Source organism: Anomaloglossus baeobatrachus, chromosome 12 (assembly GCF_048569485.1).
Source record: "Anomaloglossus baeobatrachus isolate aAnoBae1 chromosome 12, aAnoBae1.hap1, whole genome shotgun sequence".
Taxonomy (NCBI): Eukaryota; Metazoa; Chordata; class Amphibia; order Anura; family Aromobatidae; genus Anomaloglossus; species Anomaloglossus baeobatrachus.
The window spans coordinates 90,105,058-90,126,994 of NC_134364.1; the positions used below are offsets into that span (position 1 = coordinate 90,105,058).

The following is a 21,937-nucleotide window of genomic DNA, read 5'->3' on the forward strand; positions in this document are numbered from 1 at the left end:
GAAAAATAACCAATCGGTCAGGTAAAATTATATATCTCTTCTGACAAACTACCACTTCATGACAATGGAGTACGATTGTGTTCCCTGTTTTATAATCATTTTGTGATGTGACCTATCATTTACTTTTGTGATTTTTTTATTTTATGCTTTTAAAGTTTTGTCAAGATTTTATTAGAAATTTTTCAAATTTTGTAGACACATTTTTTATTTAAAAAAAAAAAAAAAAACAAACCTAAGAGTCCCCTGCCTTTCTTGTTCCCTGTCCTAAATATGTGTGAAGACAAGGAGAGAAATTTTCGGTGCCTTCGCCACCGAGAGCGGGGAAGACGAGCAGCCTCGCAGAACAACGCACACAAATTGTCTGTTATTTGAGAGGCTGTCAAAACAAGATTGTCATAGGGAGGAGAGCTGACATATCATTTAGCTGAGACATCCTCACTAGTGTGTCTCCCTGCGGTGTCTATGTCATGTCTGATGATAAAGGGTGTGATGGGCACTGCCGGAGCCCGCGGGGAGCCTCTGTGAATACAAATCTGGATTATGTATTCATGGATGTGCCCGGTCACAACTGGTAGATCAGGCTTCTGTACGCTCAAGATATCTTGATCCAAAAAGTGGCCAATCAAGACAGAATGGACCATCCTACAATCCTGGTGCCATCAGTAGATGTCAACTACTCAAATTTTGCCTCTACAACCAGTTTTCCAGTTCTTCTCAAGAAAAGAGTACTGCATAGGTTTTTGCCCCAACCAAGATAAGACCAACTAGGGCTTGGATCTTCTCTTTATATGCTTTTATTTACTTCCCTCTCTGTAGGGTCCACAATGTCATCTAGCTATGCATCTTGATTACTGAATAACTCCATGGGTGAGCGGTTTGTTGATGTCAATGTTGTGATTCGACTGGCCCACAGTGGTGGTGAGGTTATGGTATGGGCAGGCGTATGTTATGGACAACGAACACAGGAGCATTTTATTGATGACATTATGAATCCACAGAGAGACTGTGACTAGAGTTGAGCGGACTGCCAATAATCCGGGTTCGGCGGATCAGTGGCGGGTTGACAAAAGTCCGGATCCGATCCGGAATCCGGGCCCATATATGTCAATGGGGAGCGGAATCCTGGACGAGAGAGAGAGAGACAGAGACAGAGAAAAAAAAAAATTGCCGAATCCGGATCATGCACCCGGAATCCCGTGTCTGGGTCGGACTTGGATCTGCCGCTCAAACCGCGCAGATCCGTTTTTTGCCGGTCCGGGTCCGCTCAACACTAACTGTAACGAGATCCTAAGGCACATTGTTGTGAAATTCATTCACGACCAACACCTCCTATTGCACCATATTGCATGGCCCCACGTTGCAAGGATCTGTACAGAATTCCTGGAAGCTGAAAATGTCCCAGTTCTTGCATGGCCGGTATACCCACCGTACATGTCACCCATTAAGCATGTTTGGGATGCTCTGGATCGGTGTATACGATAGCGTGTTCAGTTTCCTGCCAATATCCAGCAACTTTGCAGCTATTGAAGAGGAGTACACCAATGATCCACAGGCCACAATCAACAGTCTGATCAAATGGTGGTCACAACAGATACTGACTGCTTTTCAGAACCCTCCTCCTGGACCTTTCCAATACTGTAAAACTGAACATTTTAGAGTAGCCTCTTATTTTGGCCAGCCTAAAGGGGGCTTTACACGCAACGACATCGCTAACGAGATGTCGCTGGGGTCACGGAATCCGTGACGCACATCCAGCCTCGTTAGCGACATCGTTGCGTGTGAAACGTACGAGCGATCGCTAACAATGCAAAATACTCACTGTCATGGTTCGCCTCCCTGTCCACATGGCTAGGGGGCGGAGCCTTCTCTCGAGCCTCACTTCCAGACCCTGGATGCCTTAAAAGCTGGCATTTCCAGTGAACCAGTGCCGGCTATAAGCTTAGCACTGCTTTGCCTGTGATTGCTGGTCCTGTGAGTGATATCCTGATCTGTCTGTTCCTGTGCCCCCGTGCCCTTGTCTGTGTTCCATCCCCTGGTCGTCCCTCCTGTCCTCTGTCCCCTCTCCTATTTCCCTACTCGGTTGCTTCCTCCAGTACTGACCTTGGCCTGACTTTGACTCCGCTTTTGCTCGTTCCTTCGGTCCTGCTTCTGCCTGTACGGTGTTTGACCCAGCCTGTGTTACTATTCTTTGCATGCTCTGCAGCTCTGCTTCTCAGCTGTGCTTTGAGGTAATGCATGAGAACGCTGTGAATTCACTTCCTGGTTCTCATTGCTCTGTGTAGTGTATTATGCTACAGAGCTCTGGCTCCCCCTGGTGGCAGCATTACACTCACCAAATCGTTGATCGTTGACACGTCGTTTAAATCCCAAATATCGTTGCTGTTGCAGGACGCAAGTTGTTTGTCGTTCCTGGGGCAGCACACATCGCTACGTGTGACACCCCAGGAACAAGGAACAACACCTTACCTGCGTCCTCCGGCAATGAGGTGGGCATCACTTTCTTTTGGCTGCTCTCCGCCCCTCAACCTCTATTGGACGGTTGCCGTGTGACATCGCACGAACCGCCCCCTTAGAAAGGAGGCGGTTCGCTAGCCACAGTGACGTCGCCAGGCAGGTAAGTATGTGTGACGGGTACTAGCGATATTGTGTACCACGGGCAGCGATTTGCCCATGACACACAACCGACGGGGGCGGGTGCTTTCACCAGTGACATCGCTAGCGATGTCGCTGCGTGTAAAGCAGCCTTTAGGCATACCCGTGCAATAATCATGCTGTCTAATTAGCATCTTGATATGCCACTCCTGTGAGATGGATGGATTACCTCAGCAAGGAAGAAGTGCCCACCAACACGTATTTAGACAACTTTGTAAACAATATTTGAGAGATAATAGAAAAGTCTTATATCTTTCAGTTCAGCTCATGAAAAATGGGAGCAAAAACAAAAGTGTTGTGTTTTATTTTGTTCAGTGTATTTTAACTCCACCAGTCATTCCAAACCTGACTAGTAGAAGATAAACGTTCATCAGGATGTCAGAAACTGGTAGCCCAAAAATAATACAGAAAATAATTATAAATTTAGAAATTTTCTAAGAAATATTCAAGATGGACTTTTACTTCTGCAAATTTCAGTGGTTCTTCTGAACAATTAGAACCACAGAAAGAATATTGAGGTCTGGAAACCTCAGAGATAAAATGATTCTACCAGTCAGCCCACACATTGGGCCAGATGAAGGTTCTCAAAGACATCATGAACTCATAACCTAGAACTAGTCAAGGCTATAAAGGATAATATAGAAATTTTCTAAGATATATTCATGATCGACTATTTTTCTGTTTTCACCAATTTCAAAGAAGACATGTCAAGTTATGAAAACCTCAGATATGTTGATTTCACCTGCCACCTCACACACCACACCAGTAGAAGATGAAGGCTCTTAAGGACATCAAGAGCGTATGGGCCAGAAAATGTATACAGAATATAATGAGGAAATTTCCTAAGAAATGTTTAAAGTTGGAATTCTACTACCAATTTCAATGGTTTGTCTTCAGAAGAAGGAGAAACAAGGAAGTAATGTTAAATTCTGGAGATCTCAAGCCAAAATTGCTTTAGAAATTTGCTAAGACATGTTCACGTTGAACTTTCTCAGCCAGTTTCAATCATTCTTTTCCAGAAAAAAAATAATGGAAGACATGTTCAGTTCTAAAGACCTCAGGCGTATGTTGATTCTAAAAGTCACCCCACACACTAGACCAGTAGAAGACAAAAGCTCTCAAATACTTTAAAAACTAGGTGGTCCAGAAAAAGTATTCAAAAACTAATGAGGAATTTAGAAATTTCCAAGAAACGTTCAAGTTGGACTTTTTCTTTGACCAATTTCAACGGATAGTCTTCAGAAGGAGAACCAAGGAAAAAATGTTGGGTTCTGGAGATCTCAAGCCAAAATTGCAAATTAAGAAACCTACCAGTCACTCCAGACTGAACATGTAGAAGATGAATGGGAAGAACTATTAACCCCAAATAGTCCTAATTATGAGGAATTTTGAAATTTCCTAAGGAATATCCATAATGGACTAATTTTTCTACCAGTTTCAATGATTCTTCTTCTTCAGAAAGAAGAGCCATGAAAGAGATGTTGAGTTATGGAGATCTCATACATATGTTAATTCCACCAGTCACCCCACACATTTGACCAGCTAACGATATAGGCTCTCGAGGTTATCAAGAATTGGTGGTTCAGAAATAGTCCAAACTGTAATGAGGAATTTCCTAAAAAAATATTCAAGGTGGAATTTTTCAACTAATTTGAATAGTTCGTCTTTAGACGAAAGACAACTATTGGGTTCTAGAAATCTGGAGAGAAAATTTTATACCAAGAAACCCACTAGTTGTCCATACAAACATTGAAATGGTCTTGTTGACCTAATACATTAATCCCACCAATCTACTGGCCCCAAACTTGGTATAGTCATGCTCCAAGGTGTTTCGTCTTTATTTTGGATTTTACCTGGTCACTTCTTAGGCTTTCTATATGATACCAGTCTTTCATTATGCCATCTTTCATACTGCCTTGATGAAGGGATGCTTTGGTGTCAGAAGGGATGAGGGTACTGGATCTCCTATAGGAAATCCAATTAGACGTCCAGCCATCAAAACAATTTTACTTGGCACAGAGAAAAGGAAGCTAGGAACATAATCTCACTGCTCTATGGGTGACTGGGTCAATTTAAAGGGATACTCAGGATTTGGGGTGAAAATGGTCCAAGTTTTTTAAATTGTCCCTCCAGTGAGGAAGGAGACACACTCTATTGGAAGTAGCAATCCTAAAAGTCAAAAGTGGCTTTTTAAACAAGCCTTTTCATAAGACTTAAGACCCTGTCACACACAGAGATAAATCTGCAGCAGATCTGTGGTTGCAGTGAAATTGTGGACAATCAGTGCCAGGTTTGTGGCTGTGTACAAATGGAACAATAAGTCCATGATTTCACTGCAACCACAGATCTGCCAAAGATTTATCTCTGTGTGTGACGGGGTCTTTAGGATTTATTGCCAGATCAGAATCCCAATTTGCAGACATGGTGTTTTGGGGTGATTGCACCTCGTCAGTGCAAAGTGTGGGTATGCAAAGTCTGGCTTATGAGAAGCTATGTGGGGACCACAGGGAAGACTATTCTCCTTATGGAGACCTGACAAACCAGTCTGCTGTCAGTAAGGGGACTTATAGCTGTTTTTTATGAAGCCAAATAGTGAATCCATAAGACATTAACCATCTCCTAGGTGGTGAGGAAAAGACATAAAAACATGCCAAAATTACACAGGGTCCTTAAATATATCTTTACAATGGCTGCATGGCTACCAATAAAGGGGAAGAAATGAGCTTTGCCGCCATCTACATAGAAACAAGGCACTTCACATAGGATGGTAAGGAAGCAAGTCTCAGGATGGGGGGGGGGCACGTGACCATGTGATATATTTCCGACTTCTAGGGGGTAATAATATATATTGCCCCTGACAGTAGCATGGCCTGCTGGTACGATTACGGAAGCTGGTGGCAGCGGTGTATTACTTTAGTAAGCCCTGTGATAAAATGCCCAGTGACAGATGGCATAACTGTATCGCTCACAGAACAGTATGGCGCGGGCCCGGCGGCTATGACGGAGGTGACATAGCCAACTGTTCAGTAATCATGAAATGACAAGATAAATGACAGCAGAGGCGCGCGCCATCCCACAACAAGGGCTCAAAGAAGGAGGGGGGCACATACTTTGTACCGGGGGTGGCAGAGTTTACTTTTAAGAAGCATCCTGCATCTGTTTTGGTGTGAGGCCAGCCTACCCCTAGCCTGTCACTCACTTTATTAAGGGTTGTTGGATATAGATCCCAGCCCCTAACTGCGGAGTATTAATACGGTGGCGACAAAGTTTGGTGACCCTCATAACTACAGCGGTGCGATTCAGATCTAACGTACAGAGAATAGAGTTCATCCAGTTCATTCTGATTCATCCCATAGTGGTAAATATAAGTCACTGGCTAGTGCAGGGTTAACTCTGTGCCCCCCACGCTGTCCCCCGCTGTGTTGGTTTCATTGTGAGGACACGTACATTTCCTGTCTTTATTTCTCACGGATGAAAAAAAATAATTCCTTGGAAAACTAAGAAAAAAGTAAATAAGCTGAGATGTGAGCCAACAATGTTTCCCCCAGGCCTGTAAACCTGCGAAATCTGACTGTTTCCTCAGAAGTGGCCCCTCAACCCCAAACACAGGCCCCCAGCAGCGGCCTCCACCCCTCCACTGCAGCCGTAGGGGTGATCATATCTGCAGCGTAGCTTACACATCTAAAACTTTCTATACAGAGTATCATCCAGCTTTCCCAGACTCCTGAATGGCCGATTGCTCTGGATCTGCAACAATACGGACAGGCCACATTGATACTGAGGACGATAAAGGAGATGAATGGATGGATGGATAGATAGAGTCTAGACCCTTGAAATTGTTCCAGAAAATGAAGTATTTCTCAAAGAAAATTATTTCAATTACACTTTTGTTATAGACGTATTTATTTCCTTTGTGTGTATTGGAACAACACACACGAAAAAAGCAAATTGGACATAATTTCACACAAAACCACAAAAATGGTTTAGACAAAATTCTTGGTTCTTTTCCAAAATTATGGTGGTTAAACAACTTAGTTGCAAGCATATGCTGCTCCTTCAAACTCCCCAGTGGCAACTATAAAGGTGTGGGCAATAAGGAAATAACACCTGAAACCAGATAAAAAGGGGAGAAGTTGCCTCAATCTTTGCAATGTGTGTCCGTGTGTGCCACACTAAGGCTGGAGTCACACTTGAGTGTGTGACTCGCGAGAGGATCGCATAGTCCAGACTGACAGATTTCTCTCCGGAAAAGAGTGGGTCAGCTGAAGGTATTTCTACACAGCTGCACACTCAAGGCAAGAGAGAAGCCGGCCATTTTGGGTGATGCGATGCGATTCTCGAGAGAGTCACACCCAAGTGTGACTCCAGCCTAAGCACGAAGAACAGAAAACGGAGATGAGAACTGTCTGAGGTCTTGAAAAACAAAATTGTTGAAAAATATCAACAATCTCAAGGTTACAAGTCTATCTCCAGAGATCTTAATGTTCTTTTGTTGGCAGTACACAACATAATTAAGACGTTTACAATCTATGCCGCTGCAGCTAATCTTCCTGGACGTGGATGAGAAAATTGATGAAACATTGGAAGGAAGGAGAGTCCGGATGGTGGATAAGCCGCCCCAATCAAAATCCAAAGAAGTACAAACTGTCCTGCTGGCTCACGGGGCATCAATGTCAGCGCAAACTATCCATCCACATCTGAATGAAATGTAACGCAATGGAGGAGACCCAGGAGGACCCCACTGCTGACGCAGAGACAGAAAAAAACTAGACTGCAGTTTGCCAAAATGTACATGAGTAACCAAAATCCTTGTGGGAAAGCATCTTATGCACAGATGAGACCAAGATAAAGCTTGTTGGTAAAGCACATCATTACACTGTTTATCAAAAACAGAATGAAGCCTGCAAAGAAGAGAACACAGCACCTACAGTCAGGTAAGGTGGAGGCTCAAAGATGTTTTGGGGTTTTTTGCACTTGGTGTGTTGACTGTGTGCAAGGCACCATGAAATCTGAAGTTTACCAAAAGATGTTGGGTGGCAATGTAGTGCCCAGTGTCAGAAAGCTGGGATTGTGTCCTGTCATGGGTCTTCCAGCAGGACAATGACCCCAAAAACACTTGAAGAAGGCCCCAGAAATGTATGGAAATAAAGCACTGTAGAGTTCTGAAGGGGCCACAATGAGTCCGGATATAAATCCTATTGACACCTGTGGAGAGAACTTAAAATTACTGTTGGGAGAAGACGCCTTCAGATATGAGAGACCTGGAGCAGTTGATAAAGAAGAGTCCAAAATTCCAGGTGAGAGGAGTAAGAATATAGATAGATAGATATATTACACATGTTCGCGTGGCCTTTCTGAACACTGTGGGGGACCTACAAGTGTAAGCTCTTTGGACAAAACGGCTGTTACATGATGAGGATATGGGTGGCTGTACCTGAGATGAGTGTCACACGTGGTCTTCTCATCTTGGTGGGAATGTGCTGGCGCCTATCAGCAGGCTGGCACCGCACGTCTAACCTTTCTTCAGGTGTCAGACTCACAAATCGTCTCTTCTCAGCTCCGCCGGCAGCAGAGGTCTAATCAGGCCCAATATTCTCCTCTCCTCCTCCCACATTATGCGTATAACCCACTTACATCTCATATATGCTAAGATATACATGTCCTGCCCTCTTCCCCCCCGCCGCATCTATCTATGGCTCCAAAATCAGAGTTACTAGGCAAAAAGGAAGCCATGTCAGAAGATGTGGGCAGAACCACAAAAAAGTCCATAGTGATTGTCATCACACGTGTAAAGTAAGATCCAGGTAGGTACACATAATAAGTAGGGCTGTTCTCACCACTATCATCTGATTTCAACAGGTCATTTTGCACTACAAAATGCATTTTGTAAGCGCAATATACTTAAATAATTGACAAAAGTGTAAATGCATGAAAACACAAACATAAAAACATAGCGCCACGCCTAATTTGTACAACCTCTGGGCACAAAATCGCAAATCCGTTCCACAAAATTATATTTTGTACTACAATATACAGTGTGTCCACCCATATCTTGTCCATCGCCATTAACTTGAGAACATCGGCAGCTATAGGCATAGAAGTGGTGTCTAGGTATAGTAAAGTAGCCATGCGTTACGCAATGAAACCACCTATAGCGCCACCTGGTGAGAAACAAAGGAGTTATCAGCTTTATCTCAAAAACAGAATGAGATAGAGAAAAAGTGAATTAAAAAATTATAGGGCATCATCAATTCAATATGAATCGACACCTTGCATACAGAAATGCTATGATATGAAACCCACGACCCCCCCCCCCCCCAACATTGAATGCTGGTCACGCATAAGGCGCTCATTTCACTTTGATGCTCAAAGTGGCCCCCGTCAGCTGCAATGCACATCTGGACTCTGCACAGCATACTGTATCTGCTGCACATTGTGCAATATGGTAGGTGACACGTTTGCACAAGCATCTGTGATACGTCATCGCAGGTGTCACGCTCCCCGGGTCCCGGCGCCGCCTGTCACTCACCATTCCGGTCCCCGGTCATCCTGCCCGCGGCTGTGCTTCTCGCTCCCCCTCCTGTGCATCCTCCGTGCCTCCCGTCCGCCGGTCACGGCGTCCTGCTGCGACCCGGAACTCTCTGCCTGGCTCTCCTGCATCTCCTTCACCCTCCTCTCTGCTTCCTGCTCTGGTCTCCGGCACTCGGGCCTCGCGCATGCGCATTAGGGCGCGCGCACACTCACCTCTTCTTAAAGGGTCAGCGTCCCGGGAACAGGATATGGATGATTTGATTTCAGGTACAGGGTATATAAGACTTCCTTTTTCATGTGGGCGGTGCCTGTTCAACGTGTTTTCATAGCTAGGTGTTCAGGTCCCTCTGTGCCTTGTCTCCAGAATAACACTGTCTCTTCCGCAGAGCCCATCTGCCGTCCTGACCTGGTCCAGGTTGCTGATTCCCCAGGAAGTGTCCCGGTGACTGTCTGCTGTGGATCCCGCCATCATCCGTCAGCCTGATCCCGTCACCGGTCCCCGATTCCACCTGGTAACGTCAGCCTGCACATCTCATTGGATCCGGACCCCGTCTGCTGTTCCTACTCGGCACCTGAACCCGGCTCCAGACATCCGTCCTGCCTACGGTTCCCTTTGGACTTCTAGACATTTCCTGTGCAGACCTCTGAAGGACTCAGACTCCGTACCCCTAGTGTTCCGGCTACTGTGCATATAGGCCCTCTGGTGGGGTGATCAGGACAGTCCCTGTATAGGGGTTAGCTCCGGGTTGCCTCTCTGGGGGAGTCCGGTGCACGGTCCCGTGAATCCACCTCCAGGACGTTACAGTAGGTCCTGCAATGTTGGAGGAGGGGTCGCATACACCTGCTGTTTGATGTGACCTCACAGAAAGAAGTCCAATGGGGTCAGGTCAGGTGAGCGTGGAGGCCACTCCCCGCAGCCACCATACCCAATGACTTGTATGGAGGTCTCCATGAGGTATCGCTTCACATCCGCAGCCTTGTGAGTTTTACACGTTCTAATCATAGCATTTCTGTATGCAAGGTGTCGATTCGTATTGAATTGATGATGCCCTGCAACTTTGTAATTCACTTTTTTTCTTTCTCTCTTTCAGTTTTCGAGATAAAAATGCTAACTCCTTTGTTTTCCACCAGGTGGCGCTATAGGTGGTTTCATTGAGTAGCGCATGGCTACTTTACTATACCTAGACACCAATTCTATTCCTATAGCTGCCGCCGTTCTCAAGTTAATCGCGGTGGACAGAATATGGGTGGACACACTGTATAAACTAAATAGTACAAAAATAAGTCTTCATCACAAAACGTTCTAAAAACCAACTCACTGACTTCATGTTGTGTCACAGAAAAAAAAAAAAAAAAAGAGGGGACAAAATGGTGTGTGGTGCCATAGAATATTAATTGATAGCACAAAATAAAACATAATGTTCTAGAAACCAAGTAACTGACTTTGCAGAACACCTTGTCTGTTCCAGAATAACCCAAAATTTTATTTGGTGCCACAAAATGATGTGCTGTGTCACAGACGAAAAAAAACGTGACTAAATTGTGTGTGGTGCCACAGAATATTAATTGATAGTAAAAAATGAAAGTATTCATCACAACACTATGCTTTTCATTGAACATCTTAAGAAAGTCAAGCTCCAGCTTGTCCACCCAAAATTCCACCTAGAACATCTCAAAATGATATTCTATGTCACAGAAGAAAAAAAACATTTTCTCAAAATGGTATTTAATGCCATTGAATGTTACTTGACAGTCTAAAAATACCAATACTTGTCACAAAACCTTTTAGAAAGCATCATATGGACCTCATAGTCCCATTCGTCATCACACAAACTATATTCTGTCTCGAACAATTGCTTCTGTGTAACAAAACGTGTCCCGAAATCACAAAGTCACAAAAAGTTCCTCCATCTGGTCCAAGTGCCCATTATTAAGCGATTTCTCATTCTTCAGCTCAGTACGGGAACGCTCTGGATCACGGTACAATGGTGAATGCAGATGGCCGTTTCCTATTTCCCGTCATTATGAAGTTTAAAGTAAGTACCCCCTCCTCCTTTCCCTAATATTCTGTGCTATTGTTTAGTGCTGGCCCATCTGGCAGGGAAGAGGTTAACGGATAATTACATAGCGGTAGTGATGTTGAAGTCAAAACAATCATTTCTACCCCCCCAGCTGCAAACAAAAAAAAGACCCCAGGAATCTGCTGTTTTGCTGAATAATAACATAACCAGTTCCTGCTCCCTTCTCTCCTGGAGATGTGTCCCCCTCCCCGGCCATGACCCCAGAATATGGAGAACACAGTTATGATACACTCACTCCTGTCCCTGTACATATAGCACCGAGCACGTCACTATCAAATACCCAGAGGGTAAATAAAGACCCGCCTGGAAAAAATGACCCATCGCCAAACTGCCCATAACAACATTAGCACAACATTTCCAAAAAACGTAACTCCTAACACTCAAGATTGTATATAATAATAATACAGAAAACAATTTTAAATTTCATCAAGACTATAATACTGCCCCTTTCTACAAGAACATAACTGCTATAATACTGTCTCCTATGTACAAGAATATAACTACTATAATGCTGCCCCCTATATACAAGAATATAACTACTATAATACTGCCCCTATGTACAAGAATATAACTACTATAATACTGCCCCTATGTACAAGAATATAACTACTATAATACTGCCCCTTTCTACAAGAACATAACTGCTATAATACTGTCTCCTATGTACAAGAATATAACTACTATAATAATGCCCCTATGTACAAGAATATAACTACTATAATACCGCCCCCTATGTACAGGAATATAACTACTATAATACCGCCCCCTATGTACAGGAATATAACTACTATAATACTGCCCCTTATGTACAAGAATATAACTACTATAATTCTGCCCCTATGTACAAGAATATAACTACTATAATACTGCCCCTATGTACAAGAATATAACTACTATAATACTGCCCCTATGTACAAGAATATAACTACTATAATACCGCCCCCTATGTACAAGAATATAACTACTATAATACTGCCCCCTATATACAAGAATATAACTACTATAATACTGCCCCTATGTACAAGAATATAACTACTATAATACTGCTCCCTATGTACAAGAATATAACTACTATAATACTGCCCCTTTCTACAAGAACATAACTGCTATAATACTGTCTCCTATGTACAAGAATATAACTACTATAATGCTGCCCCCTATATACAAGAATATAACTACTATAATAATGCCCCTATGCACAAGAATATAACTACTATAATACTGCCCCTATGTACAAGAATATAACTACTATAATACTGCCCCTTTCTACAAGAACATAACTGCTATAATACTGTCTCCTATGTACAAGAATATAACTACTATAATAATGCCCCTATGTACAAGAATATAACTACTATAATACCGCCCCCTATGTACAGGAATATAACTACTATAATACCGCCCCCTATGTACAGGAATATAACTACTATAATACTGCCCCTTATGTACAAGAATATAACTACTATAATTCTGCCCCTATGTACAAGAATATAACTACTATAATACTGCCCCCTATGTACAAGAATATAACTACTATAATACTACCCCTATGTGCAGGAATATAACTACTATAATACTGCCCCCTATGTACAAGAATATAACTACTATAATTCTGCTCCTATGTACAAGAATATAACTACTATAATACTGCCCCCTATGTACAAGAATATAACTACTATAATACTACCCCTATGTGCAGGAATATAACTACTATAATACTGCCCCCTATGTACAAGAATATAACTACTATAATACTGCCCCCTATGTACAAGAATACAACTACTATAATACTGCTCCTATGTACAAGAATATAACTACTATAATACTGCTCCTATGTACAAGAGTATAACTACTATAATACTGCCCCTATGTACAAGAATATAACTACTATAATACTGCCCCTATGTACAAGAATAGAACTACTATAATACTACCCCCTATGTACAGGAATATAACTACTATAATACTGCCCCCTATGTACAAGAATATAACTACTATAATACTGCCCCCTATGTACAAGAATACAACTACTATAATACTGCTCCTATGTACAAGAATATAACTACTATAATACTGCTCCTATGTACAAGAGTATAACTACTATAATACTGCCCCTATGTACAAGAATATAACTACTATAATACTGCCCCTATGTACAAGAATAGAACTACTATAATACTGCTCCCTATGTACAGGAATATAACTACTATAATACTGCCTCCTATGTACAGGAATATAACTACTATTATACTGCCTCCTATGTACAAGAATATAACTACTATAATACTGCTTCTATGTACAAGAATATAACTACTATAATACTGCCCCCCTATGTACAAGAATATAACTACTATAATACTGCTCCTATGTACAGGAATATAACTACTATAATACTGCTCCCTATGTACAAGAATATAACTACTATAATAATGCCCACTATGTACAAGAATATAACTACTATAATACTGCTCCCTATGTACAAGACTATAACTACTATAATACTGCCCCTATGTACAAGAATATAACTACTATAATACTGCCCCTATGTACAAGAATATAACTACTATAATACTGCCCCTATGTACAAGACTATAACTACTATAATACTGCCCCCTATGTACAAGAATATAACTACTATAATACTGCCCCTATGTACAGGAATATAACTACAATAATACTGCTCCTATGTACAGGAATATAACTAATATAATACTGCCCCTATGTACAGGAATATAACTACTATAATACTGCTCCTATGTACAAGAATATAACTACAATAATACTGCTCCTATGTACAGGAATATAACTACTATAATACTGCTCCTATGTACAAGAATATAACTACTATAATACTGTCCCTATGTGCAAGAATATAACTACTATAATACTGCCCCTATGTACAAGAATATAACTAATATAATACTGCCCCTATGTACAGGAATATAACTACTATAATACTGCCGTATGTCGGTGGTCTGGTTCTGGAGGTGACACTGCTATGTGCTGCAGATGAGACAGACGGGAAGTATCGGTGTAGTGAGCGCTCAGCACCGGTCCCGCTGCCTCCGGCTGCGGATGAGACGTTGGTACCAGATATATAGAAGTGTTGCGCTTTGTCTCCGCTGCGCAGTGTGCGATCATGTAACATTCATCTCTCTTTTCCGTTCCGGCCCCGCTGACATTTGCTGACGGAATGAACATCCTCATAATGATACTGAGTTGAGGTGGAGGGGATCCAGGGCGTGCGAGGGGTTAAATCTAAGGAACGATGGAAGACGCAGTCCGATATCTGAGGGTTCAGACCGTCTTCCCTGTGCCACGGAAATGAGATTGTCAGCTCTTGGGCACAGAATGTCGCCCAGACCTGTGGCTGAGTAGATTGTCAGCTCCTGGGGGGTAGGAAGGGAGGGCAGAGGGTATTTTTGGTGATGAAGGTACATAGGCGGATATGTAATGAGGTTATCCCCTTGGCCTTACCCCATAGGGCGGTAGATAAATGGCACATCTTTGGGCAGAGCGGTGCGGGAGGGGAGGAGGGGGCGCGGAGTATTAAACAGACCCCTGGGGCCGCACTTTGCAGACACAAAACTCATTGTCCAGGCCCCGAGCGCGGTTTCGACAGCCATTGTTACCGATCTTGGCAGCCTGACAGCGCAGGAATCGTATCAGGAGAAGGGCGAGACGCGAGGGGTTAACTCCGAGAACAGGGGCTAATCGATATGAAAGAGGGGTGCGGAGCCTGGTCCAATGCTCTGCACTCGGGGCCCGGGTAGGTGAGACCCCCAATACCGGCCCCTCGGCACTGACAGCTATAACAATGGCTGAGGCACAGGACGTTATGTCTCCGATCTCCAGACGGCTCTTCTCTGGAGCCCATCCACCGTCCATAGTGTGAAGTGCCGCCAAGTCGGGCTTTCCACTGTACACTTCAACCGGTAGAGACAAAATAAGACCAACGCTTTACATAGTGTACAGATAACCCCGCCATATAGTGCCCAAAGAAATGGCTGCCATCAACTTACCCTGTTCAAAAAAACAACTAAATGTACCGCCATACAGTGCACAAATAATACCAACATACTGTCAACGAATACCTTTGACATACATTGTCCAATAATAATGTCGCACAGTGCTGCCACCAACTGACCCAGTAAAAAAATAACTGTACAGTAATACCACCATACAGTGCAAACATAATCTCAATATGCGCCACAGAATAATGCTGCAATATATTGTCCATAAACAATGCCGTACGGTGCTGCCACCAACTTACCCTGTAAACAATATCACAACACTAAATAATAATCTGTACAACGCCCAAGTAGTAATGCCACATCCTGCCGAAATAAATACCGCCATAGAGTGCTGAAGTAATACCAACATACCGTCACCACACAACAGACAACAGTGCGGTACATCACCCAGTAGTGTCAGAGAAAAGGAGCGTGTAATAAATGTGCTCTGCACATAACATACACATAATGCTCTGCACAGTATACACCACACATATCATACACATACTGCTCTGCATAGTATATACCGCACATATAATACACATACTGCTCTGCATAGTATATACCGCACATATCATACACATAATGCTCTGCATAGTATATACCGCACATATCATACACATACTGCTCTGCACAGTATACACCACACATATCATACACATACTGCTCTGCACAGAATATACTGCACACATCATACACATACTGCTCTGCACAGTATATACCGCACATATCATACACATACTGCTCTGCATAGTATATACCGCACATATCATACACATACTGCTCTGCACAGTATACACCACACATATACACACACTGCTCTGCATAGTATATACCGCACATATAATACACATACTGCTCTGCATAGTATATACCGCACATATCATACACATAATGCTCTGCATAGTATATACCGCACATATCATACACATAATGCTCTGCATAGTATATACCGCACATATCATACACATAATGCTCTGCATAGTATATACCGCACATATCATACACATAATGCTCTGCATAGTATATACCGCACATATCATACACATAATGCTCTGCATAGTATATACCGCACATATCATACACATAATGCTCTGCATAGTATATACCGCACATATCATACACATAATGCTCTGCATAGTATATACCGCACATATCATACACATAATACAGTATACACCACACATATCATACACATAATGCTCTGCACAGTATACACCACACATATCATACACATAATGCTCTGCATAGTATATACCGCACATATCATACACATAATGCTCTGCACAGTATACACCACACATATCATACACATAATGCTCTGCACAGTATACACCACACATCATACACATAATGCTCTGCACAGTATACACTACACATATCATACACAATGCTCTGCACAGTATACACCACACATATCATACACATAATGCTCTGCACAGTATACACTACACATATCATACACATAATGCTCTGCACAGTATACACTACACATATCATACACATAATGCTCTGCACAGTATACACCACACATATCATACACATAATGCTCTGCACAGTATACACTACACATATCATACACATAATGCTCTGCACAGTATACACTACACATATCATACACATAATGCTCTGCACAGTATACACTACACATATCATACACATAATGCTCTGCACAGTATACACCACACATCATACACATAATGCTCTGCACAGTATACACTACACATATCATACACATAATGCTCTGCACAGTATACACTACATATATCATACACATAATGCTCTGCACAGTATACACTACACATATCATACACATAATGCTCTGCACAGTATACACTACACATATCATACACATAATGCTCTGCACAGTATACACTACACATATCATACACATAATGCTCTGCACAGTATACACTACATATATCATACACATAATGCTCTGCACAGTATACACTACACATATCATACACATAATGCTCTGCACAGTATACACTACACATATCATACACATAATGCTCTGCACAGTATACACTACACATATCATACACATAATGCTCTGCACAGTATACACTACACATATCATACACATAATGCTCTGCACAGTATACACTACACATATCATACACATAATGCTCTGCACAGTATACACTACACATATCATACACATAATGCTCTGCACAGTATACACTACACATATCATACACATAATGCTCTGCACAGTATACACCACACATATCATACACATACTGCTCTGCACAGTATACACTACACATATCATACACATAATGCTCTGCACAGTATACACCACACATCATACACATAATGCTCTGCACAGTATACACTACACATATCATACACATAATGCTCTGCACAGTATACACTACACATATCATACACATAATGCTCTGCACAGTATACACTACACATATCATACACATAATGCTCTGCACAGTATACACCACACATATCATACACATACTGCTCTGCACAGTATACACCACACATATCATACACATAATGCTCTGCACAGTATACACCACACATCATACACATAATGCTCTGCACAGTATACACTACACATATCATACACATAATGCTCTGCACAGTATACACTACACATATCATACACATACTGCTCTGCATAGTATACACTACACATATCATACACATACTGCTCTGCATAGTATATACTGCACATATCATACACATACTGCTCTGCATAGTATATACTGCACATATCATACACATAATGCTCTGCACAGTATACACCACACATATCATACACATAATGCTCTGCACAGTATACACCACACATCATACACATAATGCTCTGCACAGTATACACTACACATATCATACACATAATGCTCTGCACAGTATACACTACACATATCATACACATACTGCTCTGCAAAGTATACACTACACATATCATACACATACTGCTCTGCATAGTATATACTGCACATATCATACACATACTGCTCTGCACAGTATACACCACACATATCATACACATAATGCTCTGCACAGTATACACCACACATCATACACATAATGCTCTGCACAGTATACACCACACATATCATACACATACTGCTCTGCACAGTATACACCACACATCATACACATAATGCTCTGCACAGTATACACCACACATCATACACATAATGCTCTGCACAGTATACACTACACATATCATACACATAATGCTCTGCACAGTATACACTACACATATCATACACATACTGCTCTGCAAAGTATACACTACACATATCATACACATACTGCTCTGCATAGTATATACTGCACATATCATACACATAATGCTCTGCACGGTATATACCGCACATATCATACACATAATGCTCTGCACGGTATATACCGCACATATCATACACATAATGCTCTGCACGGTATATACCGCACATATCGTACACATAACGCTCCGCATGGTACATAATGCACAAATCATACACAATATTTTGCATGGTATACACCACACATATACCCATAATGCTCTGCATGGTAGATACTTCACATATTGCTATGCTGCACGTATGAGACATTGCTCTGCTGTTGTGAACGGTTGGGGCAGCTGAAGGGTTAATTGTTCCCATTCCTGATCCCAGTGTGCAGATTCCCAGTCCTGTGAGCTCCCAGCAGTGGAGGCTGACCGCGAGCAGATCCATCAGCCACAGCTGGAGGAGAAGCCGCTGCTTAACCCCTCACCTGCCGGAAGGAGGCTGCAGACAACAATGGGGAGGGGGGAGGACGAGCAAGGGTTAATGGTGTACATGAGGAGGGAAAAGGAGTCACTATAGGGTCAGGGCTGCCTGTAGGTGTCCATCACCACATACCTATATATATATATATGTATATGTGTATATGTGTCTGTATGTAATATACTGTATATGTATATTTGTGTGTGTGTGAGGGAGAGTGTAATATATATGTATATGTGTCTGGGTGTATATATCTATATGTGTGTGTATATGTGTGTGTGTGTGTGTGTGTGTGTGTGTGTAATACACATGTGTATTTATGGATCTGTTTGCTGCTTGTTTCAGGTTTGTTGTTGCGTTTGGATGTGTGTGTTATTGATGTATATGCAGGGTGTCTGTATGCAGGGTGTATGTATATGCCAGTCCTGTGTAGCACGAGCACTATCTGTGTGTGTGACGTTTGTAGTTGTTTTTCATGTACACTATGTAACTCTCTGTATTGTGCTGCTGTTTCTGTATTTGTGTACTTGGGTTTGTGTGTGTGTAATGTGTATATATATATACACACACACACACACACTGTATATAAACACATCTATGTGTGTATATTTGCAGCTGTGTATGTGTAGAACTTTGTGTGCATGTGATGTGGTATATATGTGTCTTTTTGTGTGTGTTCATATATATATTTGTGTAGGTATATGTGGCACCTACTTATTCCACAGCCTTTTACAATCAGGTATACACTGTAAAACAAGCACATACACAGACAACATGGAGCTGTATTATTTGTATACCACACATCTGTACATATAGGGTATATATAGTGTATACCGCACATCTGTATATATGACCTCATACACCTCTATAGGGTATATATATGATGAGCTGATATAGATACCTAGATTTGTGCACGTTTTATATATATATATACACATATATATGTATATTTATACTCAACGGTGCCTATGTGAGATATACACTTATATACATGGTACACACATTTGTAGGTCGTCCATGTGTATAAGTGTATGCCTCTTATCTGTATATACAAGCTCATACACCTCTATAGGGGTCCGTATATGAGTGTATACCACACATCTGTATATACAACCTCATACACCTCTATAGGGGGTCCGTATGAGTGTATACCGCACATCTGTATATACGAGCTCATACACCTCTATAGGGGGTCCGTATATGAGTGTATACCGCACATCTGTATATACAACCTCATACACCTCTATAGGGGGTCCGTATAGGAGTGTATACCGCACATCTGTATATACGAGCTCATACACCTCTATAGGGGGTCCGTATATGAGTGTATACCACACATCTGTATATACGACCTCATACACCTCTATAGGGGGTCCGTATAGGAGTGTATACCACACATCTGTATATACGACCTCATACACCTCTATAGGGGGTCCGTATATGAGTGTATACCGCACATCTGTATATACGAGCTCATACACCTCTATAGGGGGTCTGTATATGAGTGTATACCGCACATCTGTATATACGAGCTCATACACCTCTATAGGGGGTCTGTATATGAGTGTATACCGCACATCTGTATATACGAGCTCATACACCTCTATAGGGGTCCGTATAGGAGTGTATACCGCACATCTGTATATACGACCTCATACACCTCTATAGGGGGTCCGTATATGAGTGTATACCGCACATCTGTATATACGAGCTCATACACCTCTATAGGGGTCCGTATATGAGTGTATACCGCACATCTGTATATACGACCTCATACACCTCTATAGGGGGTCCGTATAGGAGTGTATACCGCACATCTGTATATACGAGCTCATACGCCTCTATAGGGGGTCCGTATATGAGTGTATACCGCACATCTGTATATACGAGCTCATACACCTCTATAGGGGGTCCATATATGAGTGTATACCGCACATCTGTATATACGACCTCATACACCTCTATAGGGGGTCCGTATATGAGTGTATACCGCACATCTGTATATACGACCTCATACGCCTCTATAGGGGGTCCATATATGAGTGTATTCCACACATCTGTATATACGAGCTCATACACCTCTATAGGGGGTCCGTATAGGAGTGTATACCGCACATCTGTATATACGAGCTCATACACCTCTATAGGGGGTCCGCACATCTGGTTACGGAGCCGCTGACAGCACACATTGGGGGAGGACCTGCAAATAACCCCGTCCCCACAGTCAAGAACACAGATATCCCCCAACCCTCCTCCTGGCAGTGACCCCCGGTCTCTCTCCATTAAAACTTCCATAGAGCCATACAATCCTGCGATGCTGGAGCGCGGGGCTGGCGATCGCTGCCCACTGACAGCTGCTGATCGGCTGCCCACTGACAGCTGCCATCCCAGGGTCTTTCCAAAGTGCAAGGAGACAATGGGGCCGGGGATAAGGAGCCGGGTCTTACCTTGCAGGGCGAGGAGGGGTCCGTTTCCTCTTCTTTTCTCTTGTTGGGGGTCTTTTCTGAACACAATGGGTTGTCAGAGGGGTCGGGGGGTCCGGCGCGGAGGGCGGGGGTGGCACATGCCCCGGATTCCTGGCCAGGGGTACTATAATTCCTTGTGGTGTGAAGGTTGCTCCCTTTCTCCAAACTGAAGGCAGAGAAAAACAAAACTACTGCATGCCAGGATCTCGTAATCCACAGACCGCCCCCTCCGATCACTCCCCGCTGCAGGCGACCAATGGCCAGCCGCTGCCTGCCTCCCCCTGCCTGCCCTCCTCTCCTCCATCACCGCCCAGACCTGCTGTCATCTGTCACTGCCAGCTCCGCCGGCACGCCAGGGGTTAACGTCCTGAGAGTGCCAGCTGTGGGCGACCTCACAGCTGAGGGTCCGTCACAGTGGGTCGCTGTTCTGGAGCTAACACTTCTCACAGGAGAAGGATCGTTACAGTGTA

The 21,937-nt window shown here is 42.8% G+C and overlaps 1 protein-coding gene across 4 annotated transcripts in view; it reads right to left on the reverse strand.

The window, feature by feature from the left end:
- Window positions 1-21,671, reverse strand: part of SEMA6C (semaphorin 6C) — a 165,046-nt gene extending 143,375 nt beyond the window's left edge. For 2 of the 4 annotated variants that reach the window (XM_075330490.1, XM_075330489.1), the window contains exon 1: window positions 21,450-21,671. The gene's annotated coding sequence lies outside the window, so the exon portion shown is untranslated. The remainder of the gene's footprint in view (window positions 1-21,449) is intronic. The other 2 variants (XM_075330492.1, XM_075330491.1) reach the window with 1 other exon arrangement.
- Between the last annotated feature and the right edge of the window lie 266 nt (window positions 21,672-21,937).